Source organism: Lichenostomus cassidix, chromosome 18 (assembly GCF_008360975.1).
Source record: "Lichenostomus cassidix isolate B80296 chromosome 18, HeHo_3.0, whole genome shotgun sequence".
In the NCBI taxonomy this organism is placed as follows: domain Eukaryota; kingdom Metazoa; phylum Chordata; class Aves; order Passeriformes; family Meliphagidae; genus Lichenostomus; species Lichenostomus cassidix.
The window spans coordinates 4,685,900-4,696,447 of NC_139498.1; the positions used below are offsets into that span (position 1 = coordinate 4,685,900).

General features: G+C 41.9%; 1 long non-coding RNA gene across 2 annotated transcripts; it reads right to left on the reverse strand.

Moving 5' to 3' along the window:
* Positions 1-3,480: 3,480 nt before the first annotated feature.
* Positions 3,481-9,915, reverse strand: LOC146429504 (uncharacterized). 2 transcript variants are annotated; one of them, XR_014855581.1, is made up of 3 exons: positions 9,744-9,915; positions 4,608-4,752; positions 3,481-3,998 (listed from the first exon to the last, which is right to left on the reverse strand). It is a non-coding gene; the product is annotated as an uncharacterized LOC146429504 (long non-coding RNA). The 2 variants fall into 2 exon arrangements; XR_014855580.1 differs by lacking the exon at positions 3,481-3,998 and having other exon boundaries at positions 4,523-4,752.
* Positions 9,916-10,548: the final 633 nt, after the last annotated feature.

Sequence of the window (10,548 nt, forward strand, 5' to 3'; positions counted from 1 at the left end):
ATCCTGATCCAGCTCAATCCTCCCCCCTTATCCTGCACCAGACGAGGTGCAGCACCATCATAAATGATGAAAGCTCCATTCAGGAATTCAGGTTAAACAATGCAGCATAAAGCTACCGAATGCATTTCCATCACACAGCTTCTCCTGCAGCCACCATTTTTGTTTTTTTCCCATTTATCCAGGAATCACTGGTGTGATCTTGGCTGTTGTCACCATGAGACATCAAGACAGAACTGCACTTACCAACCATCAAATTTTAGAGAAGCAGGATCTGCACAGCACAGACAAATCTCTCTGATATAAGGCAATAGAGAGAGGCAATGCTGCAGCCATATTTTCAGTTTTAAGCCCTAGATATTGCTACTGAGAAAATATGTGCTTACACATTGAATTATTACTGTATTGCTCGTAAAAGAACTGCTGTGTACATTGTAAATGTGTGAACGTGGTGTGACTGGAGTGCAGAAGAAGGTCTTGATCTGATATCTCATTTTTCCTTGGTTCCTACCTACTCAAAGATGTTCTTGTTCCTCCAGAAGAAAATAATGAGGACTATTCTAATTAATTACTCCAAGAAGGAAGGGGGCTGATTGCACTAATAAACATTTCAGATAGACATTTAAAGAATGAAACCACAGACAAGGTGAGAGGTAAAAATAACTCTTCAGATTTGATAAGTGTATTGCAAAGAAAGAAATTCATGACTCCTGGGCTTAAGCTGTGAAAGTAATTTTTCATAACCCCACCAAAAAAAAAAATCAAAGGAACAAAATTTGGGAGTACCTCCAATTAACCTGGATCCAATCCTGGAATGAAAACCTGCAGCCATGGCTGGTCTGTCAGCAGCTCAGGTGACAACACCTCCATCCCTGCTGATGTTTTATGTGACCAACAATTACATGTTGTTTAACAACAGCTGCAAGTTAAACAAGAAAATATATTCTTCTAGGAAACTGCTTATAAATAATTTCTTAAGGGCAAACACTATTAAAGCTGCCAGGCAATGCCAAAATTGAGGTTGTCTGTACAACCTGGGTGCAGCCTTTTGGAGCCCTTGCTGTGTGCATCAAGATGCACTCAGTAATTACAGAGAGCAACATCCAAATGAGTTCTGCCAAGAGACACGCCAGTGCCTTCTGAAGAGAGATCAGAAAATGATCTCCTTTTCATCTCAGCACATCGTGTGATGCAGCCATTGTTAGCATGTTGTAGCTGCTATTTCCAAAGGGCTTTCCCAGATTCACAGCTCAGAGGAGCACTGAGCACCTGAGCCTTTCAAGGGAGGGAAGGAACGACAGCGAATGCTCTCAACATCTGGTGAGTGGATTGGGGAGAGAGGGAGGAGAGGAAAAAAGGTAAGGATTAAAAAAAGGAAAAAAAAGAAAAATCTCCAGCTAAACTGAAATGAATGCACTGAGAAAAATTTCTCCTTCCAGCTCCAGGATTTCCTGACACCTTTCCCTTCTGCTCTGATCAGGAACCCCCAAAAGATTTGACAAGCAGGCAGTGCAATGGCTGCACACAACTATATACCTGCTTGATATATAAATTTCTGTATTAGAGATTATATTAGAGGCTCTGTTGATCAGAGGGATATCTCAGAAACAGAATTATCTGTGTCTAACTGGACTTGGACTCCATACTTGCCCTGCACAGATTATTTAGGGTTTACCTGTATCATGCAAAACAGCACTTAGGAGACTTTGATTTGTGATTCACCAATCACTTTTGAAAACTTTTCAGGTTCTCCAAAAACTCTTACAAACTAGATTCTGCACAGTGCAACATTCCTACCTCCTGGAGTTAGATCCTATTAAAAATCAAGCTTGTCCAGGCAGTCTATTTTGCACCAATTATGCTGCCAAGTCACAAGCTTTGTCACAAAAATAAAAAGCTCACTGCTTTTCCAATAGAACTGCTAAAAGTAAAGTGGAATTAGCAGATATGATACTGCCTTCCTATTAATTATCACTGTCTCATACTTTTTCTTTCAAAGCTGTTTGCATGGGAATAAAGGATATATTTACAGTGCCAGCCTTGTTAAACAGTGTAATATTCAGCTAATATTCAAGGAAAGATCTGGAAAGAGAACAAGACAGAGCAGCAGGGCCCACATTGGCAATTTGAGTCTTATTTTCAACTTCCAGCAAAAACCTGCTGGTAACCAAGAAAAGTTGTAACCTGTAATGAAAGGGAGTTTTCCTCTTAGCAGAGCCACGTGGGTGTTTTGGCAGCACAGATATCGGCAGAGGCTCACATTCACTTGGGGTTTGATTACCTGGATGAGAACAGCAAGAGGACAAGATCCAATTCAATCCCACAGCCTGCTTGGCCCCTGGTGATGTTATATTGCCTGGGAGGTTGGAGGTGATGCCTGAGGAGCAGAGTTTGTACAATTCATCCTTACTGACCAGCAACTTCCCCTGGAAGTCCCCAGATCAAAGGGGGAAAGCAGGGGCTTGTCTAAAGTATTTGTTTGAGCAAAGAGACGCTGCTAGATACAGCCAAATACATGTCCAGGTTCAAGCAGAATTTAGTTTTTCACATGTCCTACCCAGAAAAATTGACCTGGTTCATCAGGACTGGCTCAGTTCAGATCCCTTTACATTCAGTGCTATGGCATGATATGGAGTGTTCTGCAGTTATTTCCTAGTCCAGATATTTTTTTCTAATGCACAAGATTAATTTTCATTGATAAACCCCTAAAACCATGGCCTGCCCAAACCACTGTGTGTAAACTACACAATTAACATTTTGCTGTTACTGTGATTGAGCTCAAGTCCTCTAATTAGGGCTGATACCTCCCAAACAATTTTCTTCTTAGCAAGTTAGTGAGAAAGTTGTACCTTGCCCAGAGCAAGAGAGAGAGGAAAAAAAAACCAAGACTGGGCTGCTCAGTGGGAATCCACAAGTCTCTGCCTCAGCTTTTTCCTGGTTGGCATTTAAACAGCAGAAAAATAACATTAACACTTCCATGGGCTATCAAATGCCCCCACAATTTCAATGTGATTTAGCTTTTAAAGTGAAACTCTGCAGCTCTCAAAGCTTATTGTGTGTGGTAACTTCCAGTGCAAAAAAAAGGTCAGAAACACCATCAGCTGTGGTTCTTAAGTCCCAATCAAAAGTAAAAACTGTCAGTTCCCAAGTCTGAAAATGCAATGATGTTTTCCTCTCTGTGATTATCAGAATAATGCCAGTGTCCATTATTCCCTGGAAACTCACTCAGGTTTTACCACCACCTTAGGTACCCTGAATTTTAAATGCACATCCTTCATTCACAGGCTTTTCTCAGTTCCACCCTCTGCTTGTTTTAACCACTGCAAATTTGCTCCCATGCCTGCAAACCATTGCTCTCAACCTGTGGCCACAACCAGCCATGGAGAAAACAAAAAAACTCTCCCCAGTTTACTCTGACTAACCCAGGGCAGTCCCTGCATGCAGACACATGGCATTAACAACCTGCCTGAAAACTCAGCTCAGATGGATACAGAACACAGTAACTCAAAATGTCACATTTCCCCACGTTTTTCTGGTCATTTCAGGGACAGAAGGACTCAGCATTGCACCAAGGGGACACAACCAGCTCAGATCAAGGCCAGTGGCTTTAGGAGGACATGTGGGACATCCCAGGGAACACAAATTAGGGATCAGCAGCTTGGAGAGATGTTTTTCCCTCAAACTGAGGCAACCTGCAGCTTCTTCCTGTACTGCAGGAGTACAGCAAGACTATGATCTTTAAATATATATATTTATTTTTAAAATCCTTTCAGGTTTCTCAACAAAAAGTTCCCCTTCCAGGATATTTTGTTAGAAACACACTTCCCCCAGCAGGTGAGTGTTTCAAGGCAACTTCCCTTCAGGACAAAAAGAAGAGCATTTAGTAAAGATTAAAGCGGTTCAGTTTGGTTTCTTCTGAGAGAGGAATTTCTTTTTTCCTCAAGTAACTCTGTTCAGATATTTCTTCTCTGGCACAGCTGTTCTGCTGATGTTAACTATTACTATAGACCAAAAAGTGATTTAATTTTGGTTTGCAGGTGATTGACAATTCTTTGCTTTCATTCTCATTTGGATATTAAATTTTTTTTTAGCACGATATCCTAGGAAATATTGATTCTGGGCACTTTCAAACATTCCCACTGCTGTCTCTGGGTGGGAGGGGAGGAACAGCAGCACCTCATGAATCCACAAGTTCCACACAGAACTACTTCTGTCCCTTTACATCATCCCTTGCTGAATAACCCTGTTTCTCTCAAAAAGCCACTTTGTGTTTGCTCTGACCTCCTACAACCTTAGGATAATCTGAAGGAAGAAAAAAAAAAGACAAATAAAATGAAAACACAGGACAGAAATAGTGGGGAAAAAAGGTGAGGTGTGAGCTCTAACCTCACCAAAGTCCTCACTCTGAATTCAGGATTACAGCATCAGCCTGCTTTAAATATTTCCCTTGCAGGCAGCACAGAGAGGGACATAAAAGCACTTCGAATTATTTCTTCTGAGATGATGTATCAGAACAAGACAACAATGACTTTAAAAGGACCAGTTTATCTCTACAAAGTATTAAACTTTTGAAACATTTTTCCCCTCTGGAGAAAAGCCTTTTAACTCACAATGCACTGAGTCACTGGATTAAACCCTGGGACCTCACTGTGCCTCAGCAGCTCCTCTTCCAGGGGAGTTATTCACACTCTGCAACAGGGGAAAGGGCAATCCACAGCAGCAGGACTCTCTGATGCCTTCAAAAGAATTGATTTCCTGAGCAAAAATGGCGAGATTTGGGGTCAGTAAAATTTGAAGGGATGGGATGAGGCCAAGAACAAAGGGGAAGGAGCCTGAGCATGAGCAGAGAGGAGAGGAGATGATGTGAGTGTCTCAGAATGTCCCTGTCCTGTATTTCACCACAGTGCAGAGGTGCTGCTGGCAGGCACTGGTGCAAATCAAACCTGATTGCTTGAGCACAGAGAAAGGAAACAGAGCCAGGGTCACCAAAGCAGCTCCAGAGCCAGCAAACAGTAAAGATCAATACTTCAGATTATATTGCTGATTTATTTTGTGTCTGTTTGGCTCGGGGTTTTTTTCCTCACCTTCCTCCAGGATTTGATCACCTCTGTCAAACCCCCTCAAAGGCCAAATTAAGGCTGTGAGCAAAGCAGAAAATCCAGACCCATTGTTAAGTTAAATGTCTTATATCAATACCTGGAGTAAAATTAAAATGACTCTTAGAAGAACCAATAGTTGTAATCTCACTTCTCCCCTATTCCTCCTTTCAATCCAGCACAGAACACTGAGTATTGCAAAAACATTTTTGTTTTCAGAAACACTTCCAGTGCAACAAGCAGGTAAATAGTTAGCAGACCCAGGGCTAAACCTAAAGATTTTAAGTTTTGTGCTCCCCAGCTAGCACAGTCCAAGCCAGCTGTAGAAAAACCTTCCATGACCAAAACCCCTCCTGAGCTCTGCTTTGAGTTAGAGCACATCTGCTTTATCCAGTACCACAAGCTCCAAAGTAAAAATAAAACAATTTCAGATGTCATCCATGAAGACCAAACAAATGAGGTTACCTGTACTTCTTTTGTTTTTGGCAAACTATAATGGAAACGTTTGTACAGAATCAGTTCTGAACCTCATTTCATTTTACTCATTCTCATTTTGGAGTAGAAAATGAAATTAGCACAGCTCCATCTTCCAAACATAAAACTGGGTTGATGTCTGAAAAGCAGCCTGATTTGTAAATATCTATTATGCACCACTTGTGCACAAGCAAAGATGCAATTAGGCAAATTCATTCTGCATTTGTGCTCTTTGCTTGCCAGAAACCTTGACCACAGGAGCAGAAGCTGCCCCAGCTCTCAGGGGGGTTGGCTAAGGTTTAAGCCCACCAGTCTGATGGGATTTTATCTCAAGCAAAATTCCAGATATGGCCAGGTCCAGAGGAATTGCTGCGATTCCTCATCTCCAAAAGCAGAGTTGAATGCAACTTTTGAACGCCAGAATGGAAAGATTAAAAGGTAGATTGCTTTTCAAGATAATTCAAAGCACAAAACACTGAGCTTGGTTAATGGTTTCATACAAATATTATGGGAAATGTGGTTTTCTGTTTAATGAAGGATGAACCAACCTGGCTGACTGCCTGGCTGAATGTACTTCAAGCTACTTTTCAAACCTCCTGATGTCAGGACAGCCCTTCCTATCAATGGGACAATTCCCTTGAAAAATCAATGTCTTGCAGGAGGCATCTGCTTGGAAATGGAGCAGCACAGACCAAGCCTGACTTCCAGCTTCCTTTACTCTCAGCAGTTCTGCAAGTTTTAAATCAGTCAAATGTAATTCATTCCTGGTCAAACTGCCCTTTGGCTAGCTGAATTCCAGTTTAAATTTGGTTTATACAAACCCAATTTTTAAACTGGGTTTGGGCTGCCTCTGCCCCAAAAGCCACATCGACATGAGCAACAGATTTCCAGAGAAGCTGGTGTGTGAGGGAGAGGTGGAAAGAGGGATTTTTGGGTGCTGACACTGACCCAAAGCAAGCTCCAGCTGTGAGACTCATTTTTGGGGAACAGCAGCTCCTCTTGGCAGTCTGGAATCCCCTGAGGGTAGCTCAGCAGTTGACAGATATGAAATCTGTGCACATCTCCCTCTGCACACCCCGAATTAGGATTGAACTGAGTGTAGCAGGACATTCCAAATGAGCAGCACAGTTTTGCAGCTGAAGCACTAACAAAACCTGATCTCACGCAGTCATCAAGAATAAAACCCAAGTAGCACCACTGGAAGGCTGACATAAAGGCCTTTACATTATTCATGCCAGTCTTTAAAATGCCAGGTATGTCACTAATTATAACAGCCAGCTACCAAAAGGGACTGTTGAAATAGAAAAGTAACTCTTGGACTTAATTGAAAATTTGCTGTGATGCTTAACTGCTCTTAGTTACTCTTCACCAGGAAATGAAACAGCCTAATTGGCTTTACTTTGGTGTGTAACTAATCTTGGATCTTTTCCACTCCCTAATTCACATGCGCTTGCTGTAGGTTGCAGTGTTTGATTTTTTTGTACAGCAGAGCTCTCTCTCGTTGGGGAGAGGAGGAATCTCCTCGTGCAAATAATGACTCTGGAATTACTGAGCTGCTGGTGTTTGATTTTGCAAATGCTAACTTTTTAAACTAGGAGTTGTTAGTCAAAATTGACTGCACAGTTTGTCCTTAAAAAGCGAGAGAATGCAAATTAATTAAATATCACAAGCTGATGGGTACGTAAAAAAGTTTTTTTTGCTGGAGGCAGGCTTGAAAATTAGGCAAGCAGGGATGCCACAAGACTTATTCAAAGTTTGTTCTAAGTATGTACATCTCAGTTAACAAATAACATTTCCATCAGTAAGATTCTTGTGTGTTAATTTGAGGGAAGCTCAGGTTTTTTGTTTTTTTTAATTTTTGCACCTATCTAAAAATTCCTAATGCTGGCAGATATTCCAGACATTCTAGTTCAGCATTTTTAATGTTTTGAATTATGCAGAGAGACAATATCTTTTATTATAAGAGACATTAAAATGCAGCAATTAACAACAAACTGCTTGATTTGCAAGTTTGATGCTTTCATTTGAAAATGGACCCAGTTAATCAAAACACTGCTCTATTGCAATGACATATTTTTAACATAAACACATGGTCATCACACCCAACAGTTCACACTGGACACCACTAATTAATTGTGGCAGCAGCACCAATGCCCAAATTCTCATTTTTCACTGTCACACGTGTGGCTCTAGCATCAGAAGTGGTACATCTGAGCCTTTCCCTCCCCTGCTCTCCATTCCAGCAGTGTGCCATCATCCTGGGACACAATCCACAGCTCCAGGAAACACCCAGGCATGGACCTAACTGTGAGTTTGTGTCTCACAGAGCTGCACACCTTCTGACCCAATCCAGAGCTCAGACCAAGCAGTGCCACCCAACACTCAATACCAAGCGATGCTCAGGATCTACACAGCTTTAGGTGGTGAGGAACAGCGTTACGAAATAAAAATGTATCTTATGCAGTTTGTACAATGGCACAGCTAAATCCCAGAGCTACAGGAGTTTGTGCAAAACTTCACCCTCAGCCACCCTGAGAACTGATGTGATGCATCACATCCTCCAAATTCTCTCTCCAGGGTTAAATTTAACCTTGGCCAGATCCAAACTTTTTTGCACATAGCTCAAAGAGCTGTTCTAGCAAATATAGAGTGGCAATGAAGAGAAGCTGAACGCAGCATCCACTCACTCTGATGAGTGGAGGTTGCCCCAGAAAAGCAGGGTTTGGAGTAGGGGAAGAGTTTCCAACAAACAGTCCATGAAACTGTGGATAAGACACACCAAAGCTTCCCTAAGCAACATAATTAAATACCACCAGGCTTAATTCATTTCCCTGGAAGATGTCCCAGTTAAGTAGATTTTTTAATTAAGGATATCCTGATTACCTACTGAGGTGTCTGTAGCATTCAAGTGACATTAAAAATAAAATAGAAGAGAGAGACAAGCAATGTGTTCACTGGGCCTTGCCCCCTTAGAAGCATGGGATGGTTCAGCTGCCAATGAAAATTAAAGTAGGTTCATGTTTTTTCCAGCTGGATCTGTGTTGATAACTGCAGAGAAAATAGGAATAATGACAACGAAGAGGTCAAACCGCCCTTCACTTTGGAAAGTGATTCCATGTGAACTAATGAGATCTGGACCTGGTGAAACAGAGCAAAACTGCACCTTCAAGGACAGAGAGGCTTGAAAAGTCAGGCTGTTGAATTTCAACAGGGTTGACATTTCCATTTTTGTCACAGATGCTCCTCTCAAGATTTGCTTGCTTTAAAAACGTGGAGCAATTAAAACCCAACTAATGTTGGGCAAACTGCCTTGAAAGACTAAACTAAAATCCAGGTTTACCAAATGTAAGCTAGCCCAGGTCACTTCACCTGCCTGGATTCCAGCCCTTGTGCTGAAGCCTTGGTGAGGCACAGGAATCTCTGCTCACACAGCACTGCATCTACATTTAGCAGAACATTTGTGACATTTTCTACAGCAGATGAGGGCTGAAGCATCCTGATATGTAAACACTAACTTTGAAGTACTTTTTTGAGAGTTTGGAGTTGTGCTACATTTCCAAAGGCAAACATGGTGTAGCTCTATGCCCTAGAACATACTAACCCTAATTTGGGCTGCACACCCAAGATGCAATGTTTGACATGTGCTCCACAGGATTTTTACACATTTTCTGCCCCATTGTCTGACCTGCACCTGGCATTAGTGACCAGCAGACATCAGCCAGGAGAGAGGAGCATCCCAGGGCTGGGATCTGAGGGATAACAGATTTGTACAGCAGCTCAGCTCACACAGCTAGGAGATGACTATTAAAAACATCATAATTAAAAAAAAAACCAAACAATATTGGCAAATTATAGTGCTGTGGAGCAGAAATGATGTACTTAGGTGGCTTAGCAGCCTCTAAAAAAAGAATGAATGCTGGGTACTGTGCCTCACCACCCACTCACTTGGCAATACCCACCAAAGCAGAGAAAATCATCAAGAACTCAGTTTCTGAGAGTTTCTGCAGTCTCACCCCCAGTCAGAGTGCAGCCAGACCCTGGACAGTCTCACCCACAGGGACCTCCAGAATCTGCACTGCTTGTTCCACTGTGGTTTATCTTTCTGACTAAGCAGTAATGAGCTCTAATCCCTTGTTTCCAGTTTGAAGAGGGATGGAAGGAAAAAGGAACTCTTACCAGCTTTAAAACATTACTCTTGTTTCAGAATTCCCTCCCTCCTGTGATCAGTATGATCAGTATGTGGCCACAGCCTGGGTTTGCCTTTAGCAAACTTTGACCAGCACCAAGGGCTGCTCTCTGGGAAGAGCTGATTTGCTTCTTTATTCTCTTTTGGGTTTGTTTTTCAATATGAAAGATAACAAGTAGTTAAGAGGAACGACATATTGCTGAAATCCTCTCCCTATAGTTTATCTCTCAAGTGCAGATAGATAAACAAAATAACTTAAGGAGCAAGGAAAACCACCTACTGCAGCCACAGATTTACAATGAAATTATTGAATTTTTGGAATTGATGACTTCTGAATCTCGTTCTCCTGTGAGCAGAAAAAACAAAATCCCAAAGCTTGTCTTTTCCTTCTGTGTAAATGTGTCTTAAACGTGACTTCAGGTTGGAAACAAAGCCTAAATTTGAAGCATCTGTGCAGAAGACAAGCAGAAAGGATATTTCTTCTTGCATGCCCAGATTCAAACACTGGAAATGCTGCCAGAGCAGCAATTTCTTGCTCAGCTGAAAGGCACAGGACTCAACTGGGGCATCAAAGTCCTTGGGAGACAATGAGAAACAGCACCTGGAGAGAACAAAGCCAAATGCTGAAATAAAACAGCCATCAGAGATCAGGGCATGGAGCCAGGCAATGTTTCAGCTCCAGCTCGTGGCTCTGACACTGCTGGATTTGGGAGCAGAGAATGAGCCAGTGAGTTGTGTCTAAAAATCCCATAAAAAACCCTCTCACCCAAATCTTAAATATTCTGTGGGTTTTCA